General features: G+C 41.7%; 1 protein-coding gene and 1 pseudogene across 1 annotated transcript in view; one reads left to right on the top strand and one right to left on the bottom strand.

The window, feature by feature from the left end:
• DPY19L3 (dpy-19-like 3 (C. elegans)) overlaps positions 1-14546 on the top strand; it is a 98497-nt gene that overhangs the window by 16624 nt on the left and 67327 nt on the right. The window lies entirely within an intron of this gene.
• On the bottom strand, positions 9515-11047 carry LOC102836092 (annotated as a pseudogene).

Here is a 14546-nt window from a genome sequence, read left to right on the forward strand (position 1 = left end):
TATCTAGGAGCATGCTGTTGGACACTGTCCGGAGGGATGCTAAGCAGCACCTAAGTGTGTATCTAGGAGCATGCTGTTGGACACTGTCCGGAGGGCTGCTAAGCAGCACCTAAGTGTGTATCTAGGCGCATGCTGTTGGACACTGTCCGGAGGTATGCTATGCAGCACCTAAGTGTGTATCTAGAATCTGATCCCTGCCTGCGCCATTTTCTCCACCTTACCCATTTCCTGCTTGACCTTTCCCATGCAGCCTCATCTCAACATAGCTGCCTAGGGGAGCTCTTCAAAACACCTATCTGAGTCTGTCTGTGGTCAGACCCTAACATGTAAGCTTCGTGTGTTTAGAACCAGACGCTTGGTGCACCCCTTCTGCCTCTATAAGTACAAGGCCACCCAAGTCCTTGTGCTGGCCTACCAGGCCTAGGTGATGGGCCTCCACCTTGCCTCTCTACCTTATAGACTCCTTTCTTCTTGCCCCAATTCAGGTTACACGCTCTCCTCACTGCATCAGGATACACATTTATGGTTGGTAGGTTACCACCCATAACTGCCCTGTACACAACAGAACGAAACATTGCCCAGTCCTACACCATCTTGAGGTAGCGGTTACAAGTCAGGCTGCTAACCTCAAGCTTAGCAGTTCAAAACTACCAGTCATTCCATGGGAGAAAGATGATGATTTACAGGCTTGGAGACCTTTCTATGCCGGGTCGCTGTGAGTCAGAACCGACTCCATGGCACACCACCAGCACACCATCCTCACAGTTAGTATGTTTGAACCATTATTACAACCACTGTGTCAGTCCAACTCATTGAAGATCGTCTCGTTCACTGACCTGCCTGTTTACCAGGCATGTTATCCTCCAGGGATGGTCTCTCCTCACCACGTGTCCAAAGTATGAGAGATGAAGCTTCACCATCCTCACTTCTAAGAAGCATTCTGACTGTACTTCTTCCAAAACAGATTAATAACTGTCTATACAAGATGGGTTTTAGAACTCAAATTCAAAAGCACTTGGTTTTTGGAAGGCTGCAGTGTACAGTGGGAGCCATAACTCCATTTTGAGTCTTAATTCAGACACCATTTATTTCTGAGCATTAAAACAGCAAGGTGGCTGTGACAACCAGGCAGGCCCAGGGCAAGGGCAGTTTGTACTCAGGAAGAATGCCATTGAAAGGAATTGCAAGTCCCTAGGCAAACCCAGTGTGGAGCAGTTTGTCCTAGGGAAATGCCTGGCTGTGTCCTTCATGATTCATGAAAATAGTCACATATCTCTGAAGGTGGGTCACAAATTACCCGCATCCCGGTTATATTAAAATGCCCATCCATGTCCATGGCTGATGACAACAGTGAGGGCACCCATGAAATGATTCTGTGGGACTGAACAGTGACAGTGAATTATGTGGCAAATCATTTGCAAATTGGTCATCGCTCTTCCTCTGAAATAATCCAGGACAGACTTGGGTCTTGAAAAGTTTGTGCAAGATGGGTATCGAAACAACTCAGAGAAGAGCATAAACAGAAGTGTTTGGACATCTGAAAACAAAAATTGAATTGATACTTCAAGGAAGGTAAGAGTGTATTTTAAAAAATCATTACTGGTGACAAGACCTGGACTCATCACTATGAGGCAGAGACTAAGTGGCAGAGTACAGAATGGAAACATCCTCAATCGCTGACCAACGGAAAGTTCCAAAGTCAACCATCAGCTGAAAAATTGGTGCTTACAGTTTTCTCACGTTCTCAAGGGCCAGTGTTGGAACACTATCAGGAAGAGGGTGCAATAGTAAATGGTCATTACGTTGAGCTGCTCACCAAAGAGCCGAAGCCTAAATTTGGGCTTAAACGCAGGGACTGCTATCCTAGGGCTTTGTGACCTTGCATGACAGTGCATGTCTGCACACCTCTGCCCATGCTGCTGACACTGCAGAAATTTTGTTTGAGGTGTTAAACGTCCTCCCTGTAGTGCTGGTCTTGCTCCATGGAACTTTCACCTTTTTGGTCCCCTGCAAACAGCACTTAAAGGAAGAAGATTCCCCTCTGATGAAGAAGGGAAGATGGCAGTGCATTTGTGGCTCGCAGCTCAGCCCAAAGCATTTTTTAATAAGGGAATACGAAAGCTTGTTGAGAGATGTACAGAGTGTATTAAAAAGCAAGGAGGTAATGTTGGAAAATGATGTATTTGTCTCTTCTAGAAGCTGAAGAAAATAAATGATATAGCCATAGTGCAAATCATTTTTGACTCACCCTTGTAGTTTAAGTTAAAAGTTAGGGTCCTGTCATAATCATACCCTGACCACCACATAGCCAGTTGGTCGAAGCTCCAGAACCCATCCTGTAAGCTTTTTAACTCTTAAGATGTGCATGTATCCCAGTCACAGTCCTTTCCCTCTGCTGTGGTTCTGTGACCGGGGTGGGTTGTAACTACCACCAGTCATGGCTTTGTGATGATTCTCTTTGCTGTCTGTCAACTGTAATTAGCCTCATGGCCTTGAGTCGGCAGACTCCATTTTCGTTTCTGTACTGTGTGCATGCTGATTGTTTCCCTCATTTAGGATGATTGTCTTTGTGTTTGTCCTCTTTAAGACAAGACTCTGTAGAAGACTTGAATTTGGGGCCTTTTTTTAAATCACTGGCACAGACACATATGTGCTGTTATGTCTGCCCAACAGGCTTTTCCCTCAGACCTCCACAAGGCTCACCTCCTCAGTCTTAGCATCTTTCTACAGTTGTCAGTTTATCAGTGGAGCCTTTCTTCCCATCTTTAAAGCCCCACCCCCCCATGCCCCTTATGCCCCCCTTCTACTTTCTCCATATGACTTGTACCTGTCTTAAATCCTGTGTATTGTACTCATGGTATTCATGAGGATCGGGATTTCTGTTTTTTCCCCTGCTGAAGTCCCTTACAGCTAGAATAATACTTGTTACTTACTGATACTCAAAAGTATTGAGTGAGTAAGTGAGGAAGATGAGTTGGAGGAAGAAAAAATTGATTTAGGAGCGTAGACTCTAAAATAGTGGAAGCAAAAAACTACTCATCCCTTCTCTTTGATGGCCTGTATTTCCTGAAGTAGTCATTTTTCCTTCTTAAAAATGTGTTTTCTTTCTCATTGACACAAACGTTCGGGCATCAAGGATTAAATTTATATATATATATATATAATTTTTTTTTTTTTCTGTCTCCACCCCACCAAATGTAAGTTCAGTGATGAGGAAGGGTTGTTGTTATTTGGGTAAAAGTACTCAAGTCGATCTTTTGTCAGTTTTTTTGCTTTTGGTGACCTTCTTCAGTGTTGTTCTCTTCCTTATCTCATACTGCAGAACGTTCAGGTCTTTACATGGAATACTTCTGCAAGCAAGGAGCCTCTAGAATAAATGTGATTCCAGTCGGGTCAGTCCACAAAGGAGTAACTGCGGCAGCCCCAGGACCCAGGCTGGCTTTAGTTTCAGGCTTGTGGAAGTACGTACGTCAGTTCAGCAGACCTCTAACCCACTCACACACTCTCTGCTTAGCATCTGTCACGTGTCAAGGCTTTAATCAACTCTGGGGGCAAGCGTCATTCCATTCTAACAGATGGACGTGAATTTAACCAGACGATAAACCGTGTATGTGCAGTAAATATGATTGCTGAGGCCATGATTCCCGGAACAGAACTTTCAGAACAGCTGTCTTCTCATGAGCTGCTGTTTCTTGGTGAGATGATTTGTTAACCTAATTCTGAAACATTACATTTATAAAGTTAACCTTTCAGTGGTTTCTCCATTCCCAGCAGCCTAATTATTTTTGGGATCAGTTTTGATAAACACAAGCTATTTACATGACATTTAAAAGAAACAAACTAATTTACTGTGTTTCCATTCCAGATTCGGAGCCATTTGCTCCGAAGGGTTCTTACCTTTTGTGTTTATGCATTGCCAGCAACATGCCTTACTGTCTGTGGGGGATGCAAATCATTCATTGTGAACATTTTTTCTTATTTTATTTTTCCCTTTAAGTACGTGTGTTAAATTGCTATTAAACTACCATTGTTAAATGGTTTTAGGTGTACATTTCTTTAAAATTGCAGTGAGAAGTTGTTTTTATTCTCTCAACAAACATTGCTTTCCCTGTGGAACCTATGCAAATTAAAATATGGAGTATTTGTTTTACGTTCTTTAGAGGATAGCTTCTATTGGCATATATTTTCATTGGCCTGATTCACCAGGCAAAGTATAAATTGCTGTAAAACTGGAAAAGTGTTTGAATGAGTTAAGCAGATGTTCTCTTAGCATGAAGCAGATGTAAAACTTGCAAGTGCCTATCTAATAAAGTATAGCATTTGGTTCTATACAGCTGGTGCCAAGATTCCCAATTAATCATATTGAAATGCATTTTTACTAATTAGGTCCCCCTGTGTTCTTTGTACATTCTGGGTATATTAAAAAGAGAGGTGGGCCACAAAAGCCTTCTACTTTTACTACTTTGAATGATCCTCCCACCCCCATATCTTTATAAAGTCAGTCTTTTATTCTTAGAACCATACTGGAAATAAAGCTCATATATGTGGACGACTGCTTTGACTCTTCGGTTTGATATGGGGGTGGAGATTTGATGTTAAGAGAATCCATTGAATAGTCTACACTTAGTACCTTCACCAGTTGAAGCTCGCTGGAGAGAAGAAAACTTAATGCTGCTTTTGGTTTCTCTTCTCTCCGTATTTGCATGGGCAAGAGCTAACATTTGCCAGCTATCTTCAGTTCATAGAATTCCAGTTTCTTGACCAGATGGTTGATATGAGCTGTGGAGGCAATTCCAACTCAAACTGACCCTGTGTACAACAGAATGAAACCGGCCCCGTCCTACGCCGTCCTCACTGTTGTTCCTAGGTGTGAGTCCATTATTGCAACCTCTGGGTTAGTCCATCTCGTTTGAGGGTCTTCTTATTTCTCACTGACCAGTTACCAAGTATAATGCCCTTTTCTTTCCAGGGCCCAAGTATGATGTCCTCCTCCTCTAGGAACTGATCTTTCCTGATACGTGAGACAGTGTGGCCACCCTGACTTCTAAGGAGCTTTCTGGCTGTTCTTGGCACGCAGATCTGTTCATTCTTCTGGCCGTTCACGCTAAATATGTATAGTTAATACTCTTCACCAGCATTATATTAAAAGGCATCCAGTCTGCTTTGTCTTCCTTATTTGTTGTCCAGCTGTCGCATGCATGAGGTGATTGAAAACACAGGACATCTCTGCTTTTCAGCACTTTTTTAAAAGAGGTCTATTGCAGCTGGTTTGCCCAGTGCAGTACATCCTGTGGTTGTTTCTGACTGTTATTTCCATGACACTGATTGTGTAAAAGGAAATCCTTGACGACTTGACTGTTTTCTCCATTTATTGTGATGTTACTTATTGGTCAGTTGTGAGGGGTTTCGTTTTCTTTATGTTGAGGGTAGGCCCTTACTGAAGGCTATAATCTTTGATCTTCACAAGTAAGCACTTCAACAAGTTCTCTTCCTTTCAGCAAGTAAGGTTGTAGCATTTGCATATCACAGTGGTTAATGAGTCTTCCTCAGATGCTACATTCTTATAGGTCAGTTTCTCAGATTATTTACTTAGCATCCAGATTGAATAAATACAGGAGGCTTCAAAAAGTTCCTGAAAAATTCCATTATTAATTCCATTTTTCCACGAACATTTTAAAGCCTTTTTTGTTGAGTGAAGGGATACAATCTTGACACACACCTTTCCTGATTTTAAACCATACAATATTGAATGACCGTGCATAGATTACTCATGTGCACAATTAAGTGTTCTGAACTTTACATTCTTTGCAGTGTTACCCATAATTTTTCATGATCCACATAGTTAAATGCCTTTGCATAGTCAATAAAACACAGGGAATTTAGCCAAGATCCATTTTATAGAAGCAGTGAAACCCCTTGTTCCACATCCTTCTCTGACTCTGGTTTCAATTTCTGGCAGTTCTGTGTTGATGTACTGTTGCAACTTTTTTTTTTTAATTATTTTCGGCAAAATTTTACTTGCATGCGATATTAGTATTGTTGAATAATTTCTGCATTCTGTTAGATCACCTTTCTTGGGAATGGACATGAATATGCATCTCCTCCACTCTGGCTAAACTTCTTGTAGTACAGATGGGCGCTCTCTGGGCTAGGTAGCTAGCTGTCTTCTAAATCTTCTTAGCCAAGTAGCTGTCTCCAGATTCCGTGATTACGAAATGAACACCTCCATTGCTTCATCACTGTGTTGAAACATTTTAAGCTTTTTGTGGCTGCTACTGGTGGTGTATCTTTCATAGCAGTAGAAGCAATTCTTAGCAGTCATGTTAGTTCATTCATTATCATTTATCGAGAAAAATGGCTCTATTGCTTTTGATTGCATAAAATCACATTAGAATCACTCTTTTCTAGAATTTCAAACCCCTTGACCAAGTAGGGGTTCTATTTTGTGTTTTGACAACTTCCAGTTTTCCTTGGTTCCACTTTCTGATTGCTAATGGATATTTGCAGCTATTTCTTTTCATTTTGCACCATGCCACATCAGCAAATCAAGGGGACCCAAAGGTTTATTGCATCCACATCATGAAGGTTGACAGTACTTTGGAGAGGCAACTCTTTTATTTTGAGTTCCTTCATCCTTTGGGGCTCGTCTTCCAGCACTGTATCAGACAGTGTTCTGCTCCTGTCCGTAAACCTTTCAGTAGCCCCTGGTTTTCAGAAGCAGATCACCAGCTCCTTCTCTGTAGTGTGTGTTAGTCTGACAGCTCCACTGAAGCTTATCCACCATCAGTGACCCTGATGGTTATACTTTTGGTGTTCTGGAGATCTTTCTCTTTGCAATGTTATGCACAGTTTGTTATGATCCACACAGTTAAATGCCTTTGTATAGTCAATGTAACGCAAGTAGACATCTTTCTGGTAGTCTCCACTTTTAGCCAAGACCCGTCTGACATCAGCAATGCAAGCTGTCTTTGCAAACTTCTGCCATTTTTTCTCCATCAACTTCTTTTCTGAATCTGGCATGAATTTCTGGAGGTTCCCTGTAGATGTACTGCTGCAACCATTTTTTAATTTAGCAAAATCTTACTTGCATGTGATATTGTTTGATTATTTCTGCCTTTTACTGTGTGACCTTTCTTTGGAATGAGCACAAATATGGATCTTTTCCAATTTGTTAGCTAGTTAACTGTCTTCCATGTTTCTTGGCACAGACATGTGAGTCCCTCCAGTGCCCCATCAGTTTGTTGATTTCATTCAATTTGTATTCCATCAGTTCCTGGAGCTTTGGTTTTCCCCAATGCCTTCAGTGCAGCTTGGACTTCTTCCTACAACACCAGTTCTTGATCAGATACTACCTCTTAAAAATTGTTGACCATTAACCAGTTCGTTTTGGTATAGTGACTCTGTGTATTCCTTCTTGTATGTATCTTCTTTGTATGCTTTCTGAATTGTTCAATATTTTGCCCAAAGAGTCTTTCAATACTGTAACATAAGACTTGAATTGTTTTCTTCAGTTCCTCTAGCTTGAGAAATGCTAGGCACGTTGTTCTTCCCTTTTGGTTTTCTAACTCCAGATCTTTCCACAACTCATTATAATATTTTACTCTGTCTTCTCGAACTGCCCTTTGAATTTTTCTGTTCAACGTTTTTATTTCAGTGTTTTTTCCAGTCGCTTTAGCTTCCCTATATTCAAGAGCAAGTTTCAAAGTCTCTTCTAATATCCATTTTGGTCTTTTCTTTCATTCCTGTCTTTTGAAAGATTTCTATTTTCTTCATGGATGATGTTCTTGATGACATCCCATAGCTCTTGTAGTCTTTGGTCCTTAGTGTCTATCGCATCCAAACGATTCTTCAGATGACCTCTAAATTCAGGTGGGATATAGTCAAGATAAGTTTTTGGCTCTCCTATGCTGGTTTTAATTTTCTTCAGCTTCAGTCTGAACTTGCATATGAGCAATTGATGGTCTATTACACAGTTGACCCATGGCTTTGTCTTGGCAGATACTGAGTTTCTCTATCGTCTCTTCCCACAGAAGTAGCTGTGTGTTCCATATGGTGAGATCCATGTGTATAGTCAGCATTTATGTTGTTGATAAAACGTGTTTCCAATGGATAAGTCATTGGTCTTGGAAAATTTATGTGCTGTCCAGCATCATTTCTATCACCAAGACCATATTTTCCAATTACTGATCCTTCCTTTTTGTTGCCAACTTTCCCATTCCATTTTCCAGTAATTATCAAGCATTTTGATTTCATGTTTGACCAGTTTCAGACTGAATAAGTTGGTAAAATCTGTGGTTGGTGTGTAAATTTGAATAATACTCCTGTTGTGTTGTTGCTGTGTCGTCGAGTCGGTTCTGACCCACAGTGAACCAGTATAGGGTTTCCAAGGAGTCATGTTAATTGGTTTTATTTGGAGGCATATAGATACTACCCTGGATGACACTGCACTTTAAGATTATCTTGAAATGGTCTTTTTGAAAACAAATGTGACACCATTCCTCTTCAATTTGTCGTTCCTGGTGTAGTAAACCGTATAATTGCCTGATTCAAAACAACCATTACCAGTCCATTTCAGCTCACAAATTCCTAGGAAATTGATCTTTCTGTGTTTCATTTCGTTTCATTTTTGGTGAATTCCAATTTTTCTAGCTGCATTCCACATTCCGATTACTAATGAATGTTTGTAGCTGTTCCTTCTCAGTTTGAGTTGTGTCCCATCAGCAAATGAAGATCTTGATGGTTTTGCTCCTTCCACATCACATCACTAAGGTCAACTCCACTTTTAGGAGGCAGCTCTTCCGCAGTCGTGTTTTGATTGCCTTCCAAGCTGAGAGACTTTACTTCTGGCACTATATCAGACAGGCATATGCTAAAGTATTCATAAGGTTTTTGGTTTTGTTTTTGAGACGGGAAAGAAAAAAGTTTTACTTCTGAAATCAAGAGCATTTTGTAGTTAAAAAAGAAAACAAGAAGAAAAAGCAACTTATTTTGCTTTAATATCCCAAAATACCTGTGTGAATGGGTACATGTTGTAAAACCAGGCAGAGATCTGTACATCACACTCGGAGGAGAGAGCTGGTTGGAGAGAGGGCTCCCAAAATGGAGTGCTGTATGGCACGTCAGCAGTGAGTGGGGAGAAGGAGGAAAGAAACGTGCACTGTCATCTCATCAGCACATCCTTAGGATGGAAAATGGCCTTCGTGGCTGATGTGGAACCATCCATCTTACACTGCTGAGTAAACCATGCCTGGTACCAAGGAGACAAACACCCACACAGCAGCAGTGCATTAGGACATGAACAGGAAGTGACGTTAGTATAAGTCCCTGAGTCCTCTTTGCCACAGGGCTCCTACAGGCATCTTCGTTGGCAGCACCTCATAAATCAGGGACTGGTTCGTGGAAAGACCAAATCCTAAAAGCCTGGGCAAACTCACTTTGTTTCTGTCCATGTCTTCAATCTGATGACTTGGATGTGTCCTGGGGGAGAGGACTGTACCACATCCAGCCTGTCCTCTTAGGCGGGTATTATGTGTTCCGTCCATTTCTGAAGTTGAGACACCTTCAGAGTGGGGGCCCAGCATGACCTGGGGGTCCTGGTAGATTTTAGTGATGTCCTTCTCAGAGCTGTCAGCGTACAGTTGAACAGTTGTCCCTGCACAGCTGGTCCCGCTTAGTTGGACGATGATGTGAGAACCATCTGCAAAAATGAACAGCAAGTCCTGATTTCTGGAACTGCTGCCATTCACTGGATCGCTATACTCAAAGTTACCTACTTTCTCCACGGTGTAAACCTCGTCATCCTCTGAAAACTGTTTCCTTGCAAAAGAGCGTCCACCTGCTTCTCATCAGGCGTGGTAAAGAAATTCCGGCCATACTTCTGCCAGAGATCTTTCAGAAGGTCCTCCACATTCTGCTTGCAGGTGGCAAGGATGGAGGGCCAGACCAGACCAGGCCAGAGCCCATCCTCCTCACGGATGTGGTCAGAACTTGTGCCAAAACTTTCCTTCCCACAAATGGATGGTTGGTTTGCATCCATCAAATTTCCAGAGTTCGGATCTCATACAAAGACATCTGTGTACTGTTAGCCACCAGTTCCAAGGCATCATTTGTGAGCATACTGTATGCAAAGCTGGAGACCCCGATTTGCTGAAAATGTTGGCAGCAATGGCAGCCACAGAATCTGAAGGGTTCACAACCCATGCTTCCCCAGAATCGTGTTTTGATCCCCATCACCATCAAAGGCAGCCCCCAAATCATGCTCTTCTGTTTTCATGGTCTCCACCACGTCCACTGCATAGGTGAGGTAGGGGTCAGGGTTGTAGCTTCCAAAATCCTTCAAAGGAACGCAGTTGACTGCAGAGTTTGCAAGGGCGCCGAGTTCTTCACGGAAGCTCTTTACACACGGCCCCACAACTCATGCAAGCACGACAGAAAGATCTTCAGTGAGTTTGGCCCATGGTTCTCTCAGTGCATTAGAATGAAAGATGTTTGTAAGCATCATGGCATAAACTTCTACCAAATCCACAATTTCCCCTGTGAAGGGTTTGAATTTGTCTTCCAGGTTGAACTGCTGTTTTCTCAGAAATCCAAGGTCTACATTCAGGTCAGAGCAAATCACATACTCTTCACTTGTCTTGCTGATTTGGAAAATGTTATCATTTAATGCTTCCGGAGCATGACCTTCATTAGAAATATTGAATTTTATTCCAAAGTGTCCAGGGTCCTGCTGGATTGTGGCTGACTCTCAGAATGATGCCCCCAAAGGCTTTGATTTTTGTAACGATGCAGGAAACAGCAGGGGTGGAGAGGATTTCATTCTGTCCATTGACCAAGTGACCAACCCCGTTGGCAGTGGCCATGTGGAGGATGAGCTTGGATGGCCTCCTCCATGAAGAACCGACCATCCCGCCCACCACCAGATGGCCTCCTGCTGCAGGGCTGGCTCCACAGTGATGATACTCTAGATGAAATTCTCTGTGTAGTTGGCACTGCTTTGGAACACTTTCACCTGCTTCCAATCCAGGTTCATCTGGGTCTTGATGATCATGGTCTTCACTGTGCTGGAGACTGGCTGCGTGGGGCTGGAACGTACTTTGCTAATGGAGTGGCTAACCTTTCAGAAGTGGTCCACCTCTCCTCCTTCCTAGTCTGTCTGAGTCTGGAAGTTCTGTTGAAACCTGTCCACGACTGGTCTGCACAATACCAGTGACAGCTGTCAGCATCACAGCCACACACAAGCCACCACAGCATGACAGACTGAGTGCTGGCTCTCATAATGAAGTAGATTAGGACTTTTTGTTCATGTTTACTCTTACATGTTATGCCTCTCCTCAAATACTGACTTTTTCATTATCTGAGATTTTCCATTTACGTCACTAAAAAAAACACCTTTCCAAGTGTTCCTCTCATTAACTGTGCTATCTGGCAGTTTCTGAGAGGAACCAAGAATGATGTCTAGCTGGTATGGTTAAGATTGTCAGCTGGGCTGGGCCACGACTCTCAGTGGTTTGATAATTCTGAGATATTATTTAGCAGCTGAATAATGATGTAATTTGGCAATTAGGTAGTGAGTGTGATCTTCCTTCCTTTTCAGTCTTGCGTCCTCCTTTATCATGTAATGCCAATTTTTGTATCAACACTTGGTCCTTGGAACCTAACGTGTCCATCAGTGAAGAGAAGGTATATATGAAACAGGATCCAAGAGGCTTAGAAGGATTATTCCAGAAAGCTTCCCAATCCTCATTTGCAACTAACTCTGTACTTTATATTGAGTTAAAAATTAAATTTAATAGAAGCATCTTAGTCAGATTGACTAATAAATTATTAGTTTAAATTTTCAATTCTTCTGAGGTTGACTATTTTTCTAAAAGTAGTTGAATAATTCATGTATTCGTTTGCCTCCATGAACATCTTTCCACCAAGATTGCATTTGTCTAAATTAATTCATATGTATATGTAAAGGATCGTTCTCATTTCACCAAGAATACATTATAATATTAGAATAAAAACAAAAAACATATTGATCTCATATAATATTAACTTGGCACTGTGGGATAAAGCACTGGACTGCAAGGTCAATTTGAATCACAAAATCGATGGTTCAAACTAACAAGCTGATCCTTGGAAACCCTAAACACAATCGCTATGAGTCAGAACCGACTCAACTGCACTGAACAGTAATATAATTGGCAGGGTTTTTTTAATTTGGGAAGTTTTTTAGACTGTCTTTTTTTTATTGATCAGTTATTTAATGAGGTTCTTTGCAAGAAGTCTAGAACACCACTTTGTGAGGATAAATTCCATTTGTGAGCACAAACACAGCATATAGGTAGCTTTGGAGCTGGGGTGTGGCTTTGATTTTTGGCATAATTTGTGAGTCTACAGCTTTTTGATCCAACTCACGCTGCTTTGTAATCTTGTATTTCTCTTTCTCGGTTTCAAAGATCTCACCTTCTTGGTATCTGGGCTTCCACAGCTGTTTCTTGAAGTAAACATCCTTTGAGATGTTTGGGGATCTTCACATCACTGATACTAATTTTGGTGTAGGTGACAATGAAAATTTTCTGGTATATTCTTTGCAGAGGAACTTGATTGAGGTGTAGAGTTCCAGTCACAAGGAATAAGCCACTGGTCATCTGCTTCAGGAAAACCACTCATTTCCTTCCATGGCACTCCGTGAGGATGATCAGAATAGTCCCGGGAGGGATGCTGGACCATTGTCTTCTGTCGCTTTTTGCCATGGGGCAACAGCTCCCAAGACACATCTTCAGCAGGGTGACACCTAGGCATTTTGTGCAGTGTAACCACTCGGTTACCATTATTCTTGTCACCGACAAAGAACCTTCTCCTTCTCAACCCTGCATTTAGCAGCTGAGTACTCCCTCATGTACATGGCCTTTCTGGAATGGATAGCCTCTGGGAATCCCTGCCAATTCCTCAGTCTAGGACAGGCTCTCCGCTGCAATGGGGCTTCCCCTTCTTGGTCTTTTTGCCCTTGAGGTTAACCTTCTTAGCTTTACAACTGGCAACTGCTTTCTTGACTTTAGGCTTCTTCTTGGTAGCCGGTTCTCAGACTTTTCACTGGCCAGCTTCAAGATGGGAAAGAGAATTAAGGCCCCAATTTACAGTCAGTAAGGAATCACAGGAGGTCTAGACTGTCCCCATTTTGCTTCTCACTGACAATACATGGGAGTAATTTTTTAAAGTTTGGTTTTAATGTGTAAAAAATGATAGAAAAAATTAACATTGAAACATCAGCGTAGATGGATCTAGTTTTAATTTTTTCATGAATTATGGAAAATCTAAAACTTCTATGAAAATGGTGTTAAAAATAATCAAAGCTCAAAAAAATTGAAGCATAAGGTTTATTCTGAGCAGCTGTTATATGAATCCAGAGATTCTGTTTCTAGAAAAGTAATGGCTTCAAGTAGGCTAGTTACAGTGAAGCCTAGAAAGTGAAGATTAGATCAGCCGTGGTCTTCATATGTCTGATTGAACCTTACTCTTTCCTTTTACTGAGATCTACTATCAAGTCTCAAGGCGGGCTGCTAAAAAAAAATGTTGCAGCCCACAGCCATTAAAACCCACTACCATTGAGTCCATTCCAACCCAGAGCAGTCACTTGTAGGATTTCTGAAACTGTGTATCTTTAAGAGAGCAGACAGCCTCATCTTTTTCCTGTGGAGAGGTTGACTGTGATTTTCAGTCCACTGCTTATCCTACCATATGAAATTTAAATTGTCAGCCTAAAGTGTTTTTCATTCAATCACCTTTTACAGTCCCAGACAGCAAACCCACTGCCTGGGAGTCAATTCTAGAAAATCTCTACTACAGGAGCAGATGACCTCATCTCTCTCCCACAGAACAGCTGCTGGATTTGAACCACCAGCCTTGCAGTTAACAGCCCAACTCCTAACCACCAGTGCTACTAGGACTCCTTAGGAATTTTCATGGCTGTAGAGCAGCTATTCATAAAGTTGAAAATTTCAAAGATCAGCTCGAGAAGGTAAAGTCAAATATTACAACAAAATGTGCAAAGATCTGTAATCAGAAGACCAAAAAGGAAGAACACACTCAGCATTTCTCAAGCTGAGGGAACCGAAGAAAAAATTCAAGCCTCAACGTTCGTTGTCAAAGGATTCTCTGGGCAAATTACTGGATGACACAGAAAGCATCAAGAGAAGATGGAAGGAATACACAGAGTCACTGTACCAAAAGGAAATGGTTAATGTTCAACCATTGCAAGAGGTAGCATATGATCAAAAGCCAATGATACTGAAGAAATCCAAGGTACATTGAAGGAATTGGCAAAGAACAAGCACCAGGAATTGATGGAATAAAAATTGAAATCTTTTAAGAAAATGCGACGGCACTCATTTATCGCTGCCAGGAAATTTGGAAGACAACTATCTGGCTGACTGATTGGAAGAGGAGATCCGTATTTGTGCCCATTCCAAAGAGAGGTGACCCAAAGGAATGTGGAAATCATTGGACAATCTTTTTGATATCCCATGCAAGTAAAGTTTTACTAAAGGTAATACAGAAAC

The sequence above is a fragment of the Chrysochloris asiatica genome, unplaced genomic scaffold (assembly GCF_000296735.1).
Source record: "Chrysochloris asiatica unplaced genomic scaffold, ChrAsi1.0 scaffold00104, whole genome shotgun sequence".
NCBI lineage: Eukaryota > Metazoa > Chordata > Mammalia > Afrosoricida > Chrysochloridae > Chrysochloris > Chrysochloris asiatica.